Source organism: Notothenia rossii (genome assembly GCF_949606895.1).
Source record: "Notothenia rossii genome assembly, chromosome: 5".
Lineage (NCBI taxonomy): Eukaryota > Metazoa > Chordata > Actinopteri > Perciformes > Nototheniidae > Notothenia > Notothenia rossii.
In genome coordinates, this window is record NC_136903.1 from 40,409,919 (window position 1) to 40,435,216 (window position 25,298).

The 25,298-nt window shown below is 41.4% G+C and overlaps 1 long non-coding RNA gene across 1 annotated transcript; it reads left to right on the forward strand.

Annotated features, from left to right (window-relative positions):
• The first annotated feature begins 11,711 nt into the window (after nt 1–11,711).
• On the forward strand, nt 11,712–13,925 carry LOC307040244. Its single transcript, XR_013808458.1, has 3 exons — nt 11,712–12,019; nt 12,117–12,475; nt 13,548–13,925. It is a non-coding gene; the product is annotated as an uncharacterized lncRNA (long non-coding RNA).
• Nucleotides 13,926–25,298: the final 11,373 nt, after the last annotated feature.

Here is a 25,298-nt window from a genome sequence, read left to right on the forward strand (position 1 = left end):
GAAGATGTGTAGTTTTATTCATGTTTTTACATAATTTTACAGGATATTGCTATATTATTTCTCAAGTTTCACATTAATATCTGATTTGTAAAACATCACAGACAGAAAGGCATATCCGTCATTTAATGGTAAGCTATTGAAATTGTGATTCCATAGATGTGTCTCCCATCACCCAAATCCCCTGACTATTCTCTCAACTCAGTATTTACATTGTTATATTCAACGAAAATCAGTAATATCTTTAAAAATTACAAGTCCCTTTCTATCAGCTGTGCACCGTTATTGTGTAAATATAACCTAACTACCAATTGGATCAAATATAAAAGTCAGCCGAATTACTATTGATACTGCAAGGAGACGTATTTTGGGAAAAGAAATCCAAGATGTTGTTTAATTGTTGATATATTTATGATCCACGTCACATATTCAGTTTTGGCGGCAGTTCTCGTTTGTCCAGGAGTCTTCTCATCAGGGCTCTATAAATAGAGAACTACGGCAGATCTGTAATATTTAATGCAGCCGGAACGTGTATTACAATGCCGTTATGTGATGACTTTCAAAGAGAAAAGCAAGAACACTCGGAATAAAGTATTTTTAAAATGTTTTCGGATATCATATCGCATTAACATCATATCCCAACATGCATTGCGGCTAAAACATCCAATCACGAGCTTCAAGCTGAGGATCTTGGGTAATCTGTTCAGTGGGTTTGTGGGTTTGTGGTGTGTATCGCTCGAAATGTCCCTTATAGGCCTACGTCTGTTTCCGGTGACTTTATTTACGGCTAAAAAGCATGCAAAAAAGCCCAAGATTATGGAATTAAACAAATAAATAAAAACAAGGACAATTGTGTGTTATTGGTGAGTAAATAACAGTGTGTTATTTAGAAAAGAATAACAAATTAGAAGGAAAAAAAGATTTTAAAAAATGCAGATTTCAGTATTTTGAGGCTCTAAGCCCCATTTCTTTTCCTCACAGACGGCAAAAAAAGTCAGACATTATACGATTTAAAATAAAAACAAATAAATAAAAAGATAAAACACTGGCATGTAATATACGTTAGAACAGGGGTCTCCAACCTTTTTCTAACCGGGAGCTACTTTTGAAAAAAGAAAGTGGCCAAGAGCTACTCATGTTATTTTATATAGATTTCAGTGCACATATCACATTCGTGACTCAAGAGCAGAAACATTAACATTAACATGAATAAACTTGACTTTCTCATGAAGAGAAAAAAAGACAAATAATCACCATGCAATACTGAGTTCTGCTTTAACATCAATAACTACAGTAAACAGTTTTACAGATAAGAGTGCAAAGTTCCTAATTGTAATAATAACATTTCTAGCTCTATAATTTAAATTATTTCAAGCATTTCACAAATTTGTTTCACATGTAAAAGGGGAATATGGCTTGTGCTTTTCTCAACTTGCATCAAGCAAACATATGTCTTCAAACATTCAGTCTGTCACTGCATTGTTGTCTTTCTCCTGACTCAGCTAATGTGACACCTGGCACTGCATAGCATCCACCAGAGCACTGTACTGGGGTGTGTATCCTGACAAATTCACTCTGATTGAGTCATTGAGGTGTTCATCAGTAAGTCTTGTCCTGAATTTGGATTTGATAAAGTTCATATCAGAGAATGCTGATTCACAGCGATATGTTGACCCAAATAAGCAGGACAGTTTCAGTGCAGCAGTTTGAATGTTTTTGAATTTCTCTGGGTCCAATAGCTTCCAGAAATCTTTGTCCATCTGATGTGCTTTCAGCTGAATGTCATTCTGGAGATTGATTATCTCCAGCTCCAACTCTGAAGCACTGAGACTGAAAAGGCTGGCCAGTTGCTCAGACATGTCAGTAACATCCACGATGTTGAATGGGTTAGCAAGGAAACTTGCACAGGGCTCAAGCTGTTTAAAGTCAAGAAACCTGTCCTCAAATTCCTGCCCAAGCTTAGTTAAGCAGTCACAGTACTTTGATAAGTCAAGAAAGCCAGCAGCGGCTTTATTCTCCTGCAGTACTTTTTGAACAGAGGGGAAATGATGCAATTTATTTCCCTTTACTTGCTGGAGATATAGACACAGATTTGCTTTAAAGGCCTTTACAGCACTAATCATGTCACATACTGTTTTGCCATTGCCTTGTAGCTGGAGGTTAAGCTGGTTTAATTTTCCTGTCAGATCAGTCAAAAAGGCCAGGTCAAGTACCCAACCAGCATCAGATAAGATGGAGGTGTCCTCCCCCCTCTCTTCCATGAAGAGCTTTACCTCATTCAGCAAGGAGAGGAAGCGCTGTAGGATTTTCCTTCTACTCAACCACCTCACCTCAGCATGGAGAAGGAGATCTCCATATTCAGCTGACAGTTCCTCAAGAAAAACTTTGAAGCTCCTGTGTTGCTTTGCCTTCGCTCGGATAGAGTTTATTATTTGTATCACAGGTTTCATGACGTGATTGAAGTCCATAACTTTGGCACAAAGTGCTTCTTGGTGAATGATGCAATGGTAACTCAGGAAACGTGGGAAATATGGATCTGACTTACAATTTGCGATAAAACCGTTGTGGCGACCTCTCATAGCCGGGGCTCCATCAGTTGTTATGGATACAAGCTTCTCCATTTGCACGCCTTTATTTATGAAATAATTCTTAATAGAATTATACACGTCCACACCTCTTGTTGTTGTTTTGAGTGGAAGCAGTGTCAGAAATTCCTCTTTCGCCGTAAAATCCTCAAACACCATCCGGATGAACACAGACAGCTGAGCTGTGTCGCTCGCATCCACCGACTCGTCGCACTGTATGGAGAACCACTTGCACCTGACCATGTCCCGCTCCAACTGTCCCATGGCATCCACTGACAGCGCCGACACTCTCCTCGCCACAGTGTTGTTTCCCAGTTGCACATCGTCAATGGCAGACATTATCTCCGACTTGCTCTTGTGGTCTCTGAACAAAGTCTGCCATAACAGACATCGCTCCCTTAAGAACACCGCCATCAGTGAAAGCTTTTTTGTTCTTTGCCAAATACTGAGCGACTCGGAACTATGCTTCTGTAGCTAGGCTAGCTTTCTTGGCAGGCTTCGTGAACAATGACTGCTGCCTTTGTAGCGTAGCTTTTAATTGTTGTACCTTCTCAACGCGAAGGCAACTGCCGGCGGGATACTCCTTTGAAAAGTTTTCGTGAAGTTTTGTGAAGTGCCGCTCGACATTTCCCTTCTTCCCCACCGCAACACTCGAGCCACAAATTAAACACACACACTTGTCTATGATGCTCGTAAATAAAAATTCATGTTCCCACTCGTCATGAAAGTAGTATATTTTAGATTTCTTCTTTGACGGACCTTCCTCAGTTGTCATGACTGCATCTTACATCTCTTTTTCTCTATCTTTCTTACTCTCAAAATATACTACATAAATAAATATGTCTCAACATGTCAACTGCACTTTAGCGCCCTCTGGTGAGCTACTCGGAAAACCTCCGCGAGCTACTGGTAGCTCGCGATCGACGTGTTGGCAACCCCTAAGTTAGAATAAATAGAATGGTTTTGAATAATAGATGAGAGTAAAATCTAGTCACTTTACAGCCCCGCCCACTTATGGGGAAACCAGCGCTGTCATTTGAACGTTGCTCAAGCCTGAAGCCACAGAGATGTTCTGTTACTGTCCTTTCTTCTTAGACGAAGTACAGAAACACAGACACACAGACACGCACACGCACACACAAACACACACACACACACACACACACACACACACACACACACACACACACACACACACACACACACACAGAAAACCTTTTGAATTCATATAGATTTTTTTTTTCCATTTCTTCTGAATTTTAGAAATCCTTGGTGTTTCAATAACCTCGTATTATATCACTGTTGTCCTGAGGCAGGAATCACCATGCTATCGCGGGCCAGCGTTGTTTATATAGCCCAGAATTTTGAAGTTGGGGGGGGGGGTGGGGGGGGTTGCTAGTGGAGCACGCTCAGGTACTGCAGACCGCATAAAGCTTAGCAGACTCTTCACGCTAACGAAGGATCACTTCTAGGCAGGGTTGGGAGGGTTACTTTGTAAATGTAATCAGTTACTGACTACATGCTCTGGAAGTAATCAGAATACAGTTACGTGTCTTAAAAATGTAACGTATTCAGATGTATTTTAGAATACTGTAACGTTCACAGATGGAGTCGGAAACAGGCTTCCAGTTATTAGGCTTTAATAACTCTTATTTTCTAGATGATCACAGGTACAGGGATAGCTTGTGGGTTCAATGTCACACACACTCCCTCCACTCACACACACACTCCTATTTATAACCCAAACTACATCACAACTTCCCGCCCTCCCCCGTCTGCTCCCCCAACCACAGGCCCGCACCTAGACCAGCATCACTGTGCAGCTCTGTGATTGGCAGAGAGACGGGGGATGCCTGAGTGACACCCTCAGCATCCTATAAGGGTCGCTACAATACTTTTGGAATACTTTCTTTTTCCATAACAGATGGGTATGTTTTGGTGAACAGGAGACACTTGTTTTACTGTTTTAATGGCTTATCAAGAACTCAAAAACAACATCTTGGTGTCATTCTGGACAGCTCCCTCTCATCTGCACCCCACATAAAAAACATCACCCGGACTGCATTCTTTGTACTGTCTTAAAACCTTTCCTTGGAATATGTTATGAATTGTCAGGTGTCCCTGGGTGCTTTGAAAGGCGCCCCTAAATAGAATGAATTATCATTATTATTTATTATCTGAAACGATGTAATAACCCATAAGAAATGTTACCATAGTGTACCATAGTATGTACCATGGTATACCATGGTACTACCATGGTACTACCATGGTACACCATGGTACTACCATGCTACCTCAGATTTTACCATAGTGTACCATAGTACGTACCATAGTGTACCATAGTACGTACCATGATATACCATGGTACCTCAGATGTTACCATAGTGTACCATAGTGTACCATAGTACGTACCATGGTATACCATGGTACCTCAGATGTTGCCATAGTGTACCATAGTGTACCATAGTACGTACCATGGTACTACCATGATACCTCAGATGTTACCATGATGCATACCATGGTATAACCCTGGTACATACCGTTGTACCACAGCTGTTACCATGGTACGTACCATGGTACCCTCCGATACTATAGTACATGCTGCGGTACCCCAGATAACTGGTACTCTGGTACAGATAACTAGAGTATTCAAATGGTACTACAGACATTACCATGGTATGTATCATGATAATCACTCAAGTCCCATTGTATGCAAACATTTTTTTTTAAATGTGAATGCAAGTCTTATACCTTGTTTAGTATTTATCATTGCTGGTTTTAGTTGGTTTCACTTTAGGTAACATATATTTTCATCTTCTTTTTCAACACATCTTCACACAAAATAGCCAAAGAATTACACTTTAGATAAAGATGTTCTCAATGTTGTTATTGAATGAGACAACTGAGTTCATATAGCGCTTCAATGTGGCGTTTTACTCACATATTTAGAAATATCCATACAGATTTACCCAGTCACAGACACAAATACACACGCATTACAAAATACAGTTAATGATCAAACAGTGAGTTATAGAAAAACAACAATAGCATAAATAAAAACACATTTAAATCATCATAGATGTGCAGACAAATTGAGTCTCAACAGTTTGTGCTAGCCCTCAACATTTAACTTGTCTCAAACCAAGGCATTTTCATCACATATAGCTTACCCCCATGTTCAATTGCAATACATTTAGCTATGATGTCCTCACATGTCAATACACACAATTCATTGGAGATCTTTACTTTTAGAAGAAATGTTGCAACACCAGTTTGTCTTTCTGGAACAAAGTGGACCTGCACAAATTATACCATTTCATGGTTTGGATCTTCCCCTCCGTCCTCTGATGACCCTCCAGACTGAGAGACAGCAAAAGGCTATAAGATAAGATGGATCTTTATAGGGAATAGGTGTTAGCATGCAGCAACAAAATATATTCAAATGGGAAGGTAGCATTGCGGGTGAAAGTCATATGTGCATACAGTGAAAATAATGTTAACTATAAGTTATAAAATAACTCCTGATACATTTTGTTAAATATTTTTAACCCAACTTCCTTTGTGTCGGATAAATCTGTATTCTTATCATCATAGAAAAGTGTGTTGTCTCTTACTGCTACCTGTAATTTATCAAAGGTCATGGATTTTAACAGAATACATTTTTTTTTAATAGGTAAAACAATCCCTGCATGTTTATGTTGTACCATTTCATGTTTTTGATCTGTTCCTTCGTCGTCTGCAGCCATCTCTACTTTATCGTCACTCTGAGAGGCAGAAAAGTTTAAATCAAATTAATTCAATAAAAAAAGAGGGGCTATTCCTGAGACAGGCATCATAAAAAGAGCATTCAAACAGGATACAAAGACAGTACATGACGGACGAACGATGACCTTGTGGCAATGCACAGTGGCAATGCATAAAAAAAAAAATCAGTGACCAAGTAGCAGAGTCATAGTTAAGTCCACCGGTGAGTCCAATTTCTTAAGTCTGTGGATCAGTCAATGCAAAAAACTACCATTTCATGATGTGGATCCTCCCCTTTGTCATCTGATGTCGCGCCAGAATGGTGATCAGCCTGAGTTAAAGCAAAAGGCTACCCAATAACTATCCTGATAATATGATTTTATTGAATCTAACACAACCTCATCGTCACTGTAATACATTATACTCTCACCCACCATTCGATCTTCATTTGAAGCTTCATCACTGGATGAGTCAGAGTCTGTAAATTGATCAAATCACACAGCTGTTACACAGACATTTATACACACATTGATTGTGGGCATTTTAATTTGGCATCTCAGCAAAAAGCTAGGGTTGGTTTATACTGTATATGTCTCAGCTTCTCTGAAGAACCAGCACCTTACCGTGGTAGAGAGGTTTGTGTGCCCTGATGAACCTGGAGGCTGTGTTGTCTGGAACCTTGTGTTCCTGGTAGGGTCTCCCATGGCAAATTGGTCTCAGGCAAGGGGCCAGACTAAGATTGGTTCACAAGACCTCATGAAAGACGACACACGAAGTGAGGATACCCGGCCCGGAGGAAGCCCGGGGTCCCCTTCCGGAGCCAGGCCCAGAAGGAGGACTCGTCGGCGAGCGTCTGGTGGCCGGGCTTGCCACGGAGCCCGGCCGGGCACAGCCCGAAAAGGCGACGTGGGCAACAACTCCGCTTCTCCGTCCCGCGGGCCCACCACCTACGGGAAACAGCGATGGGTTCGGGTGCGCTGAGAGAAGGGTGGCAGTGAAGGCAGAGGGTCTCGACGGACCAGACCCGGGCGACAGAAGCTGGCTTTGGGGACGTGGAACGTCACCTTTCTGGGGGGGAAGGAGTCGGAGCTCGTGCGGGAGGTGGAACGTTACCAGTTGGATCTGGTTGGGCTCACCTCTACGCACAGCGTCGGCTCTGGAACCTTACTTCTGGATAGGGGTTGGACTCTATTCTTCTCCGGAGTTGCTCAAGGTGTGAGGCGCCGGGCGGGTGTGGGGATACTCACAAGTCCCCGGTTGGGTGCTTCGTTGTTGGAGTCTACCCCAGTGGACGAGAGGGTTGCCTCCCTACGCCTGCGGGTTATGGGGGGGAAAACTCTGACTGTTGTGTGTGCTTATGCACCCAACAGCAGTTCAGAGTATACGGCCTTCTTGGAGACCCTGGAAAGAGTCCTGTGTGGGGCTCCTGAAGGGGACTCTTTAATCTTGCTGGGAGACTTCAACGCACATGTGGGCAATGATGGAGACACTTGGAGGGGAGTGATTGGGAGGAACGGCCCCCCTGATCTGAACCGGAGTGGTGGTTTGTTACTGGACTTCTGTGCTAGTCATGGATTGGCCATAACAAACACCATGTTCGAACATAAGGATGCTCATAAGTGTACGTGGTACCAGAGCACCCTAGGCAGAAGGTCTATGATCGATTTTGTTATCGTATCATCGGACCTGAGGCCGTATGTTTTGGACACTCGGGTAAAGAGAGGGGCGGAGTTGTCAACTGATCACCATCTGGTGGTGAGTTGGGTCGAGTGGCGGGGGAAGCCTCTGGATAGACCTGGTAAGCCCAAACGTGTAGTTCGGGTGAACTGGGAACGTCTGGAGGAGGCCCAAGTTCAGGAGGCCTTCAACTCACACCTCCGGCGGAGCTTTTCGGGCATTCCTGTGGAGGTTGGGGACATTGAACCAGAGTGGTCGGTGTTCAAAGCCTCTATTGCCGAAGCCGCGGCGGGGAGCTGTGGTCTCAAGGTCCTAGGTGCCTCAAGGGGCGGTAACCCTCGAACCTCCTGGTGGACACCGGTGGTCAGGGAAGCCGTCCGACTGAAGAAGGAGGCCTTCAGGGATTTGTTATCCCGGGGGACTCCCGAGGCAGTTGCAAGGTACCGACAGGCCCGAAGGGCAGCAGCCTCAGCCGTGGCCGAGGCAAAGCAGCGGGTGTGGGAGAAGTTCGGAGAAGACATGGGAAAAGACTTTCGGGTTGCACCAAAGTTGTTCTGGAAAACTGTCCGACACCTCAGGAGGGGCAAGCAGGGAACCATCCAAGCTGTGTACAGTAAGGATGGGACATTGTTGACCTCAACTGATGGAGTGTTAGGGCGTTGGAAGGAGCACTTTGAGGAACTCCTGAACCCGACAACTCCGCCCTCTATGTTAGAGGCAGAGCTGGAGTATGACGGGGGATCGACACCAATCTTCCGGGGGGAGGTCACTGAGGTCGTCAAACAACTTCACAGTGGCAAAGCCCCGGGGGTGGATGAGATCCGCCCAGAAATGCTGAAGGCTCTGGGTGTTGAGGGACTGTCATGGTTGACACGTCTCATCAACGTTGCGTGGAAGTCGGAAACAGTACCGAAGGAGTGGCAGACCGGGGTGGTGGTTCCCCTTTTCAAAAAGGGGGATCAGAGGGTGTGTGCCAATTACAGAGGCATCACACTACTCAGCCTCCCCGGGAAAGTTTACTCTAAGGTACTCGAAAGGAGGGTCAGGCCGATTGTCGAACCTCAGATTGAGGAGGAACAATGCGGATTCCGTCCTGGTCGTGGAACGACGGATCAGCTTTTTACTCTCGCAAGGATCCTGGAGGGGGCCTGGGAGTACGCTCATCCAGTCTACATGTGTTTTGTAGACTTGGAGAAGGCGTATGACCGGGTTCCCAGGGAGTCATTGTGGGAGGTGCTGCGGGAGTATGGGGTGAGGGGGTCTCTACTCAGGGCCATCCAATCTCTGTACTCCCAAAGCGAGAGCTGTGTCCGGGTCCGCGGCAGTAAGCCAGGTGAGGGTTGGACTCCGTCAGGGCTGCGCTTTGTCACCAATCCTGTTTGTAATATACATGGATCGGATTTCGAGGCGTAGTCGTGGGGGAGGGGTCTGCAGTTCGGTGGACTAAGGATTGCACCACTGCTTTTTGCAGATGATGTGGTTCTGATGGCTTCATCGGTCTGCGACCTTCAGCACTCACTGGATCGGTTCGCAACCAAGTGTGAAGCGGCTGGGATGAGGATCAGCACCTCCAAATCTGAGGCCATGGTTCTCAGCAGGAAACCGATGGACTGTCCACTCCAAGTAGGGAATGAGTCCTTACCCCAAGTGAAGGAGTTCAAGTATCTCGGGGTCTTGTTCTCGAGTGAGGGAACAATGGAGCGTGAGATGGGTCGGAGAATCGGAGCAGCGGGAGCGGTACTGCAGTCTCTTTACGGCACCGTTGTGACGAAAAGGGAGCTGAGCCAGAAGGCAAAGCTCTCTGTCTACCGGGCCATTTTCGTTCCTACCCTCACCTATGGTCATGAAGGATGGGTCATGACCGAAAGAACGAGATCGCGGGTACAAGCGGCCGAGATGGGTTTTCTCCGCAGGGTGGCTGGTGTCTCCCTTAGGGATAAGGTGAGAAGTTCGGTCATCTGGGAGGGACTCGGAGTTGAACTGCTCCTCCTTCGCGTCGAAAGGAGCCAGTTGAGGTGGTTCGGGCACCTAGTTAGGATGCCACCTGGGCGCCTCCCTAGGGAGGTGTTCCAGGCACGTCCAGCTGGGAAGAGACCAAGGGGTAGACCTAGAACCAGATGGAGGGATTATATCTCTTTTCTGGCCTGGGAGCGCCTTGGGATCCCCCAGTCAGAGCTGGTTGATGTGGCCAGGGAAAAGAAAGTTTGGGGCTCTCTGCTGGAACTGCTACCTCCGCGACCCGACCACGGATAAGCGGGAGAAGATGGATGGATGGATGGATGGATGTCTCAGCTTTAGAGTCAATATTGATTGTATATGTTTTATAACATAATTTACATATTGCCCTACTGCTATCAAAATAGGAATAATAGCAGTACACGAAGTGAATCTATACATGTAGGCCTATATCTAAAAAACGTTTCAAAATGTTGGAGTATACTTTGCTATAATTTGTTGAATACAGTAATTTGAGACAAAAACCACCAAATGAAATACGTCTTATATTGGCAGTTCATCCCGTTCGTCCAATATGAAGAGAAATACCGTCCTTACCTGTCACAAGTTGTGCCTCCATACGGGTCCTCCGGTACCGTTTTGTAGTGCTGGGAATATCTACCTAAATCTGACAAATATCTTTTGTACATTCTCAGGTTTTCTCTCTTTTTGTGAATGAGAATCAAAATTAAAGAACTTTTTCCAGGCACGGATTAATCAGCCGCTGAGGGTAGCTGGTGAGTGGTGAGTGACGTGCGCGTGCCCAACTTTCGCCTCGCGCTTCCCACTTCTCTAGCGTTGCTAGGATACAGACCAACTGCAGTGCCAACTGCAATCTCCGGATTGTAATCACTTTGTTGCCACTACTTAGAGCTACTTTTGAACACAAAAATGTACAGGCTCTATGAATTTAGCAATGATACAATCGAAGTTGGCCGGTTAAATTTAATTGAGGGGGAGTACGATCCTGAATTGGACAAGGAGTATCTTGTCTGGTGGCCCCAAAAGGGGAAAAAGATGGCTTGGACTGCGAAAGTGTTATCAACTGGCGGTACGTTTGAATATTTAAATAGATCATACATGTACAGCTTATCATTATTATTATTATTAACAGTTGTTAGGCCTATGTTTTATTTGTTAATATATAGCAGTGGCGTCTGGTCAATAGAGGTGCTATGGAAAGTTTTATATTTATAATAAGTACAATACTGTTTAGTATATCAAATCTAAACCGTTATATGTTTAATTAGAATCATTACCCTCTCTCGTCTGGGAATTAAGCACCCCAGCGCAGCTGCAGCCAACCGCTGACCGTTGCTACCCGAAAAATATGGCAGCACATTCCAGCCAATCAGCGTCCTCAGATCTGTTAAATGAAAGGCGCTCTATAATCCGTTCTAAAGTTATTATTAAAAATAAAAAAAAATATTTTTTATCTTAGAAAGTGTCGCCCATTGGAAACAGTAATTAGTAAAAATATAATTATATTCTTCAGAAAGATTATATCAAAAAAGCAGCCCTCCATAGTCCATTATCCTTCAGGTATAGCTCTGTTTCAAAAAGGTTGCAGACCCCTGGTATAAAATATGCCCCCATCCCCCCCATCTTCCACAGCCCCACCTAAAATATGTTTCACCAGCTGCCACTAATATATAGTTTAAATCACCTGGCTACATAGGTATTATCAGCTAAGCATCATAAGTATACTAATGGGTGTAGCATGACCATATGTTATATTTTCCTATACAGAGTATCATTACCAACATATTGTCATGTAAGCAGACAATGTGACTCACATACAAATGTTGATGTACCCTATATATATATATGGATTGTACAAAGTAATAGGCTGAATATCTTTGTTGCTTCCAATAGATGACAAAGGTGCACTCCTCAAGATGAGGAACCGGCTGGTTGAAGGTAAAGAACCTTTGGAACAATCCGGGCCGATGGGAAAAGGCAAGAGGGCAAAGAAAAGGAGGCCTTTTCTGGAGGACGACGACGACGTGGAACAGTCAGAGGTGAGTTATTCAAAATCGAAACACCACCACTTTATGAAGATACACACACAACCACACATAAAAACAAATATTTATATATGTTGTTGTCTGTTCTCAGGAGAAACCAAGCAAAAAAAACAAGGCCGGAGTCATCGTCATCCACAGACATTATCCAAAAATATAAGGATCTTCAGAAGGTATGTATCTGTTTTATACTAAGTCCAAAGTGCAGTGACCTAAATGTACCTAAACTGTGCAATACATACCTGGCTGCTAAATCCTCAAAACACAAGTAAATTGATTTAGAACTAACTTTCCACACTGGCTTTTAAACCTAACCTTCTTTTTTATAATGGTGTGCTTTTTGATAGACCCAAGAGGTGAACACAAATAGTTACCAGAGGACGTTGGAGGAAAGGGTTGCTGCACTGGAGAGGGAGAATTATTCCCTCAGGAATGCTTTGAGCATCATTGAAGGTATGTAGATTTAACTGTGCTTGAGTAAAAGTAGAAGTGCTCAGATCTTGTAGTAAAAGTAGAAGTACTCAGATCTTGTAGTAAAAGTAGAAGTACTCAGATCTTGTAGTAAAAGTAGAAGTACTCAGATCTTGTTCTTGAGTAAAAGTAAAAGTACTCAGATCTTGTACTTGACTAAAAGTAGAAGTACCAGAGTGTCAGAATACTCTGTTACAGTAAAAGTCCTGCATTCAAAATGTTCCTCAAGTAAAAGTAAAAAAGTATTATCATCAAAATATAGTGAAAGTAGCGACAGTAAAAGTAGTCATTGTGCAGATTGGTTCATTTCAGAATAATAGATATGATATGTTTTATAATGATTGATCATGAAAGTGTTCTCAAAGCTGGTAAAGGTGCAGCTAGTTTGAATGACTTTGTATACTGCAGGGTAGCTTGTGGATTTACTCCAGGTGGAACTAAAGTCTGATTTAACACTTGATTATATTTCACATCATTCATCCACATCTGTAAAGTAACTAAAGGTATTAAATGCATGTAGTAAAAGTACACCATTTACCTCTGAACTGTAGAGGAGTAGAAGTACAAAGTAGCAAAACATTGAAATACTTAAGTAAAATAAAAGTATCTCAAAATTGTACCCAAGTATGGTACTTGTTGAGTTTATGAACTTAGTTACTTTACACCAGTGGCTATAAAGATAGAAAGACTAAGCCTTGCACAGAGGCATGAAAATGCATTTTCAAAATGCTCAACAGTGCTGCCAAAATTATAAACTGACTGCTACACAATTAAAATAAATGCTTTTATATATTTCTATTAGATGTGACTCTTTAGCGTTTCTGTTATTATTAACACTGCTGCTTTAGTTGTTCTGACTGCTGAAATCATCTGTTATTCCTAAATTTAAAGCCGATTTTCCGTGGGGTGGGGTGGTCGGGGGGCTTGGATCCTTGTCACCTTTTTCATACCTGATGAGTTTGCATCCCTGCTGTCTACCTGAATGTCTGTCTGTTTTTGTAATTTGTCTCTTCATCTGTTAATTCCCCTTTTCTTTATTTATTTCTCTCTTTAGGTGAAGTTAAATCTGTCTTCAAAGAGAAGACAGAGGCGGAGATCAAGGGCTACATACGCCAGAAACTCTCCAATTCGGCGAAGATCCTCAAAAGGAAAACATTTTTAAAAAATCAATTTGTTTGGCCACGTTAGGCCATTATGTTTTTTCATGCAATATTGTATGTTCTGTAGTATAAATTAAAAATGTTAATACATGTAAATACATGTTGAGTCCATGTATTATTTGTATTTGCCTCAGTCCATTATTTTTATTTGATATAGCCTACCATTGTACATTCTACAGTATCTACAGTTTGGTACAGGTGTGACACAAATACAAGAACATATGTATTTACCATGGTAATTGTTATGGTGCCAGGGTTAGTGGGTTATCAAGCCCTCCAACAGCCATATGAAATGTTACCATAGTACTCGTACCATAGTACCATGGTATATTTACCACAGTACATGTACCACAGTATTTTTTGAAAGATAGTACCATGGTATATTTTATAGTACCATGGTATTTGTTCCATAGCACATATAGTAATGTACATACCATGGTTTGTACCATGGTACAATCTGTCAAAAAATATACCATGGTACTATGGTACAAGTACTATGGTAACATTTCTTATGTCTCGTTGAGTTACTATAGCGGGCCCTCTGTGAATGTACAGAGGGACCAACAAGCTCTCCCGTCTGGTCAGTGTATGTTTTGGTCATTGGATTTTCTTTTCACAAATGGATATTCAAAACGACTGGATATTTGATTTTCGTTTTCAAATTGAAAAACCAAAATTGAAATACAAGGCGTTTTTCTTTATCATGGTCACAAATGGATTTACTAAACTTAAAAAACGGGATGATTTTCATTTTTTTACTTCTCAAAACAAAAAATAAAATCACTAGAAAACAGAAACAAAAAAACCCCCCGTGTTTTCATATTCTGCTACCGTCTTTCAAAATAAGAGCGCAGATGAGGACGGTCAATCCGTGTATTTACGGTCCATTTGTTTTCACAACGAAAACAGCCAAGACACATATTGAGCCCAGAAAATGAATATTATTAAGGGCTTGAAATATAATAGGACTGTGTCTAAAATGGACAACATTGTTAGGAGATTTCAACTATACAGCGATTCTGCACTGCAGTCAACTCAGCCGTCTCTCGAGTTTGTTATTATTTTTTCTGCCAATAGTTCTTCGTGAGATCGATCCTGTTGGACTCAGTACTAGTGAAACTACTCCCACAACAAGTACTATGAAGTACTTACTGTTTACTTTTTGAGTAATCCTCTGTCAATGTCCCCTCCTGAGAACAAGAATGCATGTTTCTCTGCTATTTTGAATCAGCGTTAAAACACCTTTCTTCATGAGACTGATATTGTTGGACGGAGTATTTTAAGAGGATATGGTAGACATGATATCAGCAATACCTCCAGTCAGTAGTCCGGCAGAAGCATTTTTACTCCTTGGAAAGTCTTGCCCAGTATTTAAATTGACTTTGATTGAAGTTAATAACAATATTGATATTATATAGATATAGTATATTTGATGCAGTCTTTCTGAACACTTTTAAAATAAAATACTGCAAATTAAGAATATTTGTAATGTTCTGCACAGATAGTGACTTATCCCTCGATGGCATGACTTTTTATTTTGGGAGGAAAAAAATGTTTCACCATGTGTTTTAGGAGCTTAGGGGTCCCTGATATTATATCAATTATAAAATGTGTGTGTGTATGTGTCTGTGCGTGCGTGCGTGCGTGTATGTGTGTGTGTGTGTGTGTGTGTGTGTGTGTGTGTGTGTGTGTGTGTGTGTGTGTGTGTGTGTGTGTGTGTGTGTGTGTGTGTGTGTGTGTGTTTTGTGTCTGTGTTTCTGTACTTCCTCTAAGAAGAAAGGACAGTAACAGAAGATCTCTGTGGCTTCAGGCTTGAGCGCCGTTCAAATGACAGCGCTGGTTTCCCCAAAAGTGACTAGATTTTACTCTCATCTATTATTCAAAACCATTCTATTTATTCTAACGTAAATTACATGCCAGTGTTTTATCTTTTTATTTTAAATGGTATAATGTCGGACTTTTTTTGCCGTCTGTGAGGAAAAGAAATGGGGCTTAGAGCCTCAAAATACTGAAATCTGCATTTTTGAAAATCTTTTTTTCCTTCTAATTTGTTATTCTTTTCTAAATAACACACTGTTATTTACTCACCAATAACACACAATTGTCCTTGTTTTTATTTATTTGTTTAATTCCATAATCTTGGGCTTTTTTGCATGCTTTTTAGCCGTAAATAAAGTCACCGGAAACAGACGTAGGGCCTATAATAGACATTTCGAGCGATACACACCACAAACCCACTGAACAGATTACCCAAGATTCTCAGCTTGAAGCTCGTTGATTTGGATGTTTTAGCCGCAATGCATGTTGGGATATGATGTTATATATCCAAAAACATTTAAAAATAAAATAAATACTTTATTCCGAGTGTTCTTGCTTTTCTCTTTGAAAGTCATATTACAAATCTGCCATAGTTCGCTATTTATAGAGCCCTGATGAGAAGACTTCTAGACAAACAGGAGAACTGCCGCCAAAACTGAATAAGTGACGGTACCCTGGAAAAAAATCTCTGCGTGAGAAATACAAGGTGTGGCATGTGAGCGTGTGAATGGAGTGAAATGCGTGTGTCTCACGCCAAATGCGTGAGACTTGAGAGCCCTGGTAGTGTCTTCGGCCAGAGTAACAGCTGTTGAAATTACAGCCTCGCCTACTGATTTCAAATGTGTGCTCTAAAATGATATTTATAAATGACTATTATCATTATTATAAGCAAGACAATAAATGGTAAAGATATGTAAAATAAACGTATTTAAGATACGTTCATAAGAAACGTAACGTGGGAGAAAATATGTTTCTAGAAGATATGTAGAAAAAAAACGTATTTGAGATACGTTCATAACCAACGTAACGTGGGAGAAAATAAGTTTCTCGCTAAACATAATTGAGAATGCAGTTTTGCTCTGTGGGAACGTAATTTTTAGGAAACAGGGTTGCGGGAGGGGACATTGACAGAGGATTACTCTAAAAGTACACAGTAAGTACTTCATAGTACTTGTTGTGGGAGTAGTTTCACTACTAGCCTACTGAGTCCAACAGGGTCGATCTCACGAATAACTATTGGCAGAAAAAATAATAACAAACTCGAGAGACGACTGAGTTGACCGCAGTGCAGAATCGCTGTATAGTTGAAATCTCCTAACAATGTTGTCCATTTTAGACACAGGCCTATTATATTTACAGCCCTTAATAACATTCATTTTCTGGGCTCAATATGTGTCTTGGCTGTTTTCGTTGTGAAAACAAATGGACCATAGATACACGGATTGACCGTCCTCATCTGCGCTCTTATTTTGAAAGACAACTTCCGGTAACAGAATATGAAAAAACGGGGGGTTTTTTTGTTTCTGTTTTCTAGTGATTTTTTTCTTGTTTTGAGAAGTAGAAAGTGAAAATCATCCCGTTTTTTAAGTTTAGTAAATCCATTTGTGACCATGATAAAGAAAAATACACAATTTGTCGGAATTTACAATTTGAAAACGAAAATCAAATATCCAGTCGTTTTTTGTTTTTGAATATCCATTTGTGAAAAGAAAATCCAATGACCAAAACAATCCGTGTATCTACCGTCCAATTGTTTTTCTTTATTAGACACGTAAACGGAAGACCGTCTGAGAGGCGTTTTTACTTTTTACCTTACTAAATGGTCAAATGGTCATTGGAGCGAGGGGTGGGGCGAAACTCACGGAAGTGATTTCAAAACAAAAGCACTCGTTTGCTTGGAAAGGTGATAATGTTAAGGGAAACAAGGTGAATTTAGCAATCACAACGAAAATGGCCAAGACACATATTGAGCCCAGAAAATGGATGTTATTAAGGGCTGTAAATATAATAAGCCTCTGTCTAAAATGGACAACATTGTTAGGAGATTTAAACTATACAGCGATTCTGCACTGCGGTCAACTCAGCCGCCTCTCCACTTTGTTTTTTCAAATCAGCTGGTCTTCCTTCCTGCTATATTTGACGAGTGATACAAATATGTTTTACCACAAGCTCTTAAGAAAACTGACAAGGTTGGACTCGGTTCTAGTTTGACTTCTGCCAGAAATAAAATGAAGTACTTTTGCTGTGTACTTTGTGAGTAATCCTCTGTCAAAGTCCCCTCCGTAGTACATAATGCATGTGGTATTCTGCTATATTTGATGAATGATACAAATATAATTTTACCATTAGTTCTTAATGAAATTGATACTGTTTGACTTTGTATTAGTTAGCCTACTACTTACAATACATTGAAGTACTTTTACTGTGTATTTTTTGAGGAATCCTCTGTCAAAGTCCCCTGCTGCGAACAAAATCAAGCCACTTCTGCTAAGTTTGATGAGGGAATTATTTTTTGTTGCCATTAGTTCTTCGTGATATTGATCCTGTTGGACTCAGTACTAGTGAAACTACCCCCACAAGTACTATGAAGTACTTACTGTGTACTTTTCCAACAATCCTCTCTCAATGTCCCCTGCTGAGAACAAGAATGCTATTTTGAATAAGCGTTAAGAAAACCTTTCTTCATGAGACTGATATTGTTGGACTATTGAGTATTTTAAGAGGATGGTAGACTGCACACTGACACACTCTGTCACTATTGTTGGCCTCTTATGAAGCTGCTGTCTTTTCATATATGATTATTTCTCTGCTCCTAGTTCATTCCTCGCAGATTCTTCCATCAGCCCCATTCATCGCATGTCATTCAATAGAGCTTTGAAAAATGTAGAACATTTGCATGTTGAACTACATACTACATATCTCCCCCAGCCTCAAGGAAATACAATAAAATAAATGGATTCATAATTTAAAAAAAATTATAAAAATGTATAAATTAATAATGTTGTGTGCAAACATTTCAAATTTAAATATGAAATGAAAAATAAGTTTACTTTTGAAATGATTTCTCACAAAAAACTTTCTAAATTATATTAAATTATTAAAAAAGTGTTTGGTATACGTTTTTCTGCCTAAAATAGTTGAAATTGAACGTAAACTATATCAAACACAACATGCATGGCAATTAACCCATTTTTGCCCACTATTTAAATTGACTTTGGTTAGTTAATACAAATATTTATATATATATATATAATATCAATATTTACATATATATATAGCATATAATTCATGCAGTCTTTCTGAACACTTTTTTTTTTTAAATACTGCAAATGAAGAATATTTAAAATGTTCTGCACAGACAGTGCCTTAACTTACAGCAGTTGAACAGATTTTTGAAAGGATACATTCTTCATGGGCTTCAATGGCTCTCTAGTAAAGGGTGTTTTATAGTTGCTTGTATTATCCTCAGATAGTGGTTTGTTTAAATAACTAATGACATTTTATAAATATTGCAAAAAAGAGCTCCAAAAAAGGCATATACAGTATATAACCTGGCCAGCTTGGCCAGTGTGTATTTTTTCAAGCACCACAAGATTCAGAGTTTATCAAGTACAATTCTGGGCCAATGATTGTGTCCTTTCTCCAAACACATACAGTAAAAATGCCTGTTTGGAATCCTTAAAATTGTATTATTGTATTATTATTGTATTATACTTAAAGACAAGGCTATTCAGTTAAGAGAAGAGAAAAAAGGAAAGACAATTGTTATAATGGGTGATGTAACATGAATGCAGACATAATATGAGGTCCTTGGCACTCAGACTCTAGAGGGGTCATTTTGTGACCATGGGGCATCACCCTTACAGCATCAGGACAATGTCATATGGAGTCAGACACTGGAAGTGTGCTGGAGGCATTGACTGGGACTGATGGAAGGATGAGGCTGATGAGACTGAAGAATCTGTGACGAACGAGCAGCTGAGAAATAATCATATATTAAAAGACAGCAGCATCATCAAGAGGCCAACAAGAGTGACAGAGTGTGTCATTGTGCAGTCTACCATCCTCTTAAAATACTCTGTCCAACAATATCAGTCTCATGAAGAAAGGTTTTTTAACGCTTATTCAAAATAGCAGAGAAACATGCATTCTTGTTCTCAGGAGGGGACATTGACAGAGGATTTTTGGAAAAGTACACAGTAAGTGCTTCATAGTACTTGTGGGGGTAGTTTCACTAGTACTGAATCCAACAGGATCAATCTCACAAAGAACTAATGGCAATAAAAAAGAATTCCCTCATCAAGCTGAGCAGAAGTGGCTTGATTTTGTTCTCAGCAGGGGACTTTGACAAAGTATTTCTCAAAAAATACACAGTAAAAGTACTTCAATGTATTGTAAGTAGTAGGCTAATACAAAGTCAAACAGTATCAATTTCATTAAGAACTAATGGTAAAATTATATTTGTATCACTCATCAAAGATAGCAGAAAAACATGCATTATGTAGCCTATATGGAGGGGACTCTGACAGAGGATTACTCACAAAGTAGCTACACAGCAAAAGTACTTCATTTTATTTCTGGTAGAAGTCAAACTAGAACCGAGTCCAACAGTGTCAGTTTCCTTAAGAACTTGTGGTAAAACATATTTGTATCACTCGTCAAATATAGCAGGAATAATGAAGAGCAGCTGATTTGAAAAAAAAAACCACGAGAGACGGCGGAGTTGACCGCAGTGCAGAATCGCTGTATAGTTTAAATCTCCTAACAATGTTGTCCATTTTAGAGATAGGCTTATTATATTTACAGCCCTTAATAACATCCATTTTCTGGGCTCAATATGTGTCTTGGCCGTTTCGTTGTGATCGCTAAATTCCCCTTGTTTATAATAATCACCGGTCCTTCAGCAGGATACTGTAGTGATTCAAAGTGTGATTTTAACAAACGAGTGCTTTTGTTTTGAAATAACTTCCGTGGGTTTCGCCCCGCCCCTCGCTCCAAGGACCATTACGGCCCGTCCACACCAGCGCCGTATACGAAAAAAAAAGCTTGGAGCTGGGCGTGTCTGAAGCTTGGGGATTTTATTCGAGCACCGCGACCAACAACCAATCACATGAATGTCCCGCCCCCGGCATACAAAGCAAAAAACCCCAGAGATTTTATGCGAGCAATATATATATATATAAACTCCCCAAACAGGCGAAAACCTACCAGTTTCACCCACTGTCTCTGCCACCTCCCTCCATGCCTGGTTCCTCCGGTTTGTATCCCAGTAAATAGTTCTGGTCGTAAAGAACCGGGTGATTTGCTACCGTAATTTCTCGTTTGGAATATGAGGAAATGAACTGCGGTCTGGCTCTCCCAGCTTGCACGCGGTTTGATTGGCTAGCGCTTGAACTGTCAGATTTGCATAAACGGGATTTGATTGGCTGACGCTGGCTACTCCGGCGTCTCCGGCTTCAGAAGTTGAACATTGTTCAACTTTTGCAGCCTGAAACGCCAGGAAAGCTCCGCTCTGCTACCCACAATTCAGTTCGGCGAAAAGCGAGGCAACGTGGCGTGACGCATTAGAAACCGTTTTTGAAGCTGTCGAAGCTGTAGTGTGGACGGGCCGTTAGACCATTTAGTAAAGTAAAAAGCAAAAAGCAAAAACGCCTCTCAGACGCTCTTCCGTTTACGTGTTTAATAAAGAAAAACAATTGGACGGTAGAGACACGGATTCAAAACATACACTGACCCGGGATGATTTTCATTTTCTACTTCTCAAAACAAAAAATAAAATCACTAGAAAACAGAAACAAAAAAAGCCCCGTTTTTTCATATTCTGCTACCGGAAGTTGTCTTTCAAAATAACAGCGCAGATGAGGACGGTCAATCCGTGTATCTACGGTCCATTTGTTTTCACAACGAAAACAGCCAAGACACATTTTGAGCTCAGAAAATTAATGTTATTAAGGGCTGTAAATATAATAGGCCTATGTCTAAAATGGACAATATTGTTTGGAGATTTCAACTATACAGCGATTCTGCACTGCGGTCAACTCAGCCGTCTCTCGAGTTTGTTATTGAAGAAACACACTGCTCAATGTCAGTTTCGGTAATTTATTGACAAGGATGACGACACCCTGAAACAGAGTAATGCAGCAAGATAAGCTGACAAAGAATCAGCTCCATGCATGTCATCAACACAAATATATACCACGACACAGAGTATAGTAGTATAGTAGTATAATAGTATAATCTATATATAGCATAATATATAGTATAACATAATAGTGGAAACAGTCTTACATGAATGAGTGGACGAACGTCTCAACTCGAGGCGGAGTGAATGAACAATGTTTGAACTAAAATGGTCACTCGGCACTACCGGGTCAGAGCACGGCATAACCGGGCAGCGACAGCAGTGACGCTGCCCTCTAGTGGCCGACGATAAACTCTTCAGTTATTATTTTTTCTGCCAATAGTTATTCGTGAGATCGACCCTGTTGGACTCAGTACTAGTGAAACTACTCCCACAACAAGTACTATGAAGTACTTACTGTGTACTTTTTGAGTAATCCTCTGTCAATGTCCCCTCCTGAGAACAAGAATGCATGTTTTTCTGCTATTTTGAATCAGCGTTCAAACACCTTTCTTCATGAGACTGATATTGTTGGAGAGAATATTTGAAGAGGATATATGGTAGACTTGATATCAGCAATACCTCCAGTCAGTAGTCCGGCAGCAGCATGTTTACTCCTTGGAAAGTCTCTCCCGCTATTTAAATCGACTTTGATTGAAGTTAATAACAATATTGATATTATATAGATATATAGATATAGCATATTTGATGCAGTCTTTCTGAACACTTTTAAAATAAAATACTTTAAATTAAGAATATTTGTAATAGTGCCTTATCCCTCGATGGCATGACTTTTTATTTTGGGAGGAAAAAAATGTTTCACCATGTGTATTAGGAGCTTAGGGGTCCGTGATATTTTATCAATTATAAAATGTGACCCCCCCACACCCCTCAACCAGGGGTTGTTTGTTGCCTCAGGGACCACCAACTGGCGGCCCGCGGGCCACATCCGGCCCGCCAGACATTCTCATCCGGCCCGCACGACGGGGGTGACTGTGGCGTTGGCGGAGTGGTTACTACGTTCACCCCCCCTCCCACCCATTTTTTTTTTTACAACGTCTCGTGAGTAAAGTGCAGTACCGGAGTCCAACAGAGAGGCAGCAGCTGCGGGACAGTAGACTGCGTACTGCGAAACCTTCCCTGCCTTGAAGAAGAAGTGATCCTTCGTTGTGAAGAGTCTGCTTTGTGCACTCCGCACCACAGCAGTAGCCCCGCTGCAACAGAGTCCGACAGAGAGGCAGGAGCTGCGGGACAGTAGCCTAGAAGCAGGGTTGGGTTGTAACCAGTGCTTAATTTGTAAATCATAAGGTGCCGGAACGCAAAGTACATATGACAGCTCAGGGATGACGAGACGCGTACAGGTCCCGGAACGTATACAGAAAAGGTGCTGAAAACAACATGAAAATGTCCACTTGCAACGCTGTGGGACTTACAAGCCTCAATTTCAAATAATATCCATGGTATAAATGTTATGACGATAATTTATAATTTTTTAGGCTAGTACGCACAACATACGCAAATGCCCACATCACCACAGGTGGGACTTCAGTATACAGCCAGAAATTAATTTCTCAACAGGTTTAACGTGTAAAAAATATATTTATTAGGCCTATTCAAAGATTGGCACGGCGGCCTATTAATAGACAGTATGTTTGCTCACCATATTTAGTTGTTTAAAACACCCCACATCACGAGCATGTCCGGATTGTCCTCTATCTCTTTTTTTCTGCTTTTACTGCGTGTGTCTGTGGCAGTTCTGTGTCCTTTGGCCACCCAGGACCTCACGTACGGGACTGGATTGAATTTAGCCAGGGGGGGTCCAACAAGATTTAGGAAGAGTAAAGATGACATGGTGGATGTGAGCAAAGAGCTACGGTTGGGAGTGCAAATCAAGTTCATTTGAGAAAATCCGCGCTCACATTCAGCACTTGCAATGGGAATGCTGTTGACAGCAACAAGTAACTCCATCAGCTCATCGGGGGTGTCTTTACCATCTGAGTCTCTGTACGTTCTGTAGGCCCGTATGACTGCGCGCGGGTTGGCAATGTTGAAGCGCTGACACAGTGACTCGACCTCAGTCTCTCCATACAGCGCACCTGCGTCCTCGGGCCAGTATTGTGCGTAAAGCACCTTCAACTCCTCAATGAACTTGTTATATCCAGTTTTATCTGGCATCCGGCCTCCTTGAGATAACATACGGTCCTCCAAGTTCTTGGCCACAGTTAGAAAAAACTGACCTGTTGCTGGACGTCCCACACTCTTCTACGCTCAATGCGCTCTCCTCTCCTACTGAATCTTCCTGCTGTAAGCCAGCTGATGTCGCGGTTCCGCTCGCCTCTTGCTCCGGCTGTTGTACCAGGCTAGTTGATGCCAGGGTACCCACCCGTTGCTGTTGGTGGTCCACCTGGCTGACGGTAGCTGGCTCCTGTTCCGGCTGGCGGTGAACCTGACCCGCTGCCCGGACTTGGCTAGCTGTCGGTTAGCTAGCTGGCTAGCTGTTGCGGCGCTTACCTCCTCCTGGTTTTGACCATCAACATGACCGCTGCAGCTGCCCTCGTCGCTGCTTGTGGAGGCTTTTCTGACTCGTTTTGAAGTGTCTATTACCTCTTCCTTCTTTTTGAAGAAAGACAGTAAATGTAACTGTCTTTTTGACATGCTTGCATTGAATCACCGTTTCTTCCTCTCTGCGACGTGCTCCTCATGTGGCGAATTTCAAAAGTGAAAGACGTCTGTCCGTTGGTCCAGCTTTTCAGTGCGTCAACACAGATCTCCGACTCTTTCAAATCTTAATCTTAATAAACGACATGAAATTCTTGGGATTTTTTCTGTAAATTAATATCTGCATATTTTATTTCATTTTAACCATTTTTATTTTTTATTTTTTGTGAGAGGTACCGGATCTGCCCAAATAGGTGCCGGAACACAGGGTGGCCAAAATTAAGAGGTGCCGGTGTTACAGTATAAGTTGAGTCATGACAACTGGCGACATTCTATTATTTTCGTCATAGGAATCCGGGGCGTGTACATTGAGGACCCATTGTTGACTTACCAGGAAAGAAACATCGTTTGTCGTTTACGTTCATCTTTTGCTATATCTGCCTTCCTAAGATCACTTTGCTGCACATTCAGTACTCGTATGTGAGGTTGTGGGTGAGAGTCCGATATCGTGACGCTTACAGGGAGGTATCGAACATTACAAAGTAGGTGACTGTGTGGATGCCTGTTCAAAACATTGCAAACTTCAATAAATCATTTAAATTATATATTTGAGTCCGACTTTCATTTGTTCATCGTTCTTAATGTGATGTATAGTAGCTTTGATAGCTGTCCATACCTTCAGACAGCCTAAAAGTAAAACACAAGTTGTTTATTCACAGCCCGAACGCTCATCGAGATGACTGGATCAGTCATGAAACTTGTGATCAGCTCCGATTAAATTGTGATATCAATTCTGTAGCTAACCTCCAGGGAGCAAGTTTATTTTATGAAATACCTGTATCCCTCTCATCACAACAAGACTCTACACTGTGCAGGAAAAACAATTACATACATGAAAATAACCTTGATGCATGGGAATTAAACACACAAACTATCTTCCGTGGCTATACTGATATGTCACAGTAACGGTAAACCACAGAAAAGTAAGTCCAGCGGGGCACAAGTTGAATACATATAATACGGTAGTTCTATTATGCCTTTAAGCCTA